Source organism: Penaeus monodon, chromosome 30 (genome assembly GCF_015228065.2).
Source record: "Penaeus monodon isolate SGIC_2016 chromosome 30, NSTDA_Pmon_1, whole genome shotgun sequence".
In the NCBI taxonomy this organism is placed as follows: Eukaryota; Metazoa; Arthropoda; class Malacostraca; order Decapoda; family Penaeidae; genus Penaeus; species Penaeus monodon.
In genome coordinates this window covers 17,174,848-17,175,739 of record NC_051415.1, presented here as the reverse complement: position 1 = coordinate 17,175,739, position 892 = coordinate 17,174,848, and the positions used below count along the sequence as shown (strand labels likewise).

Here is an 892-nt window from a genome sequence, read left to right as displayed (position 1 = left end):
ACTGCGACTGTACCTTCCTTACAGAAATCAGCACTTTCTGCATAAGCTTCCGACGAGGAGACATTTTATCAGCTAATTCTTTTCATGCAATTTCTAAAGCATGAAATCACTCTCAGTGCAATAGAGTAAAGGATGAATGAAAATGACCTACGAGATGAATCGGGACGAACCGACGCAAAATTCATGTTTATGAAGTATGTCGTTACATTTTACGTCTATTTTTCTGCAATTTCCTTTCTGCACAATCGACATCTATGGTTTTCCTCCATAACATACCACTGCACTTTTTCAATGTGTGAACATCGTTTTTTGAATAATATTGCTTTTACTCACAGTCTAAAATTTTCATAAGACATTCTCATCAACTTTCTCCTTTTTAGAAATCACCATAATGTAAAAGTTCCTTATGCACTTCTTTATACAGGGCAATGCCCGTAAATAAAGCAGAAATATTACTAGAATTATTAACCCTTTTTCCTGAACCTCAAACTGTTAACTGCCTCCACGGTTGACTCGCAAGAATATACCTGAGAGCTGTTATCAATAGATAACGGGTTAGATAAGATTTGTTTTCCCCAGAATGGTAAATACAGAAAACATAAACCACAAAAAGGGGATATAGACTGTGTGGATATAAACTCTATAACGTTCTATCGTATTTATTTAACACCAAATACGGCGGCACAAAAGGTAAGCAAGTTATTCTAAAAAAAGTTTAAAAAAACGTGTGTGAAAAGTTTTCCATGAAGTGAACTAAGATCACGTAATAACGCAAATGAACGTTTCCTTGTGCCTTTTAGAACAATTTTTCATCCTCTTTGTTCTTTAGATGAAATGACGAGAAAAAAAGCAACAAAGGACATGCACGCTGTATGATCGTTACAACGATTCC

At 35.2% G+C, this 892-nt stretch overlaps 1 protein-coding gene across 1 annotated transcript in view; it reads right to left on the bottom strand.

The window, feature by feature from the left end:
* The window catches only part of LOC119592567, a gene marked incomplete in the record, with an annotated part of 22,150 nt that extends 21,636 nt beyond the window's left edge, over window positions 1-514 (bottom strand). Inside the window, 1 exon segment of the mRNA XM_037941444.1 lies at window positions 457-514.
* Between the last annotated feature and the right edge of the window lie 378 nt (window positions 515-892).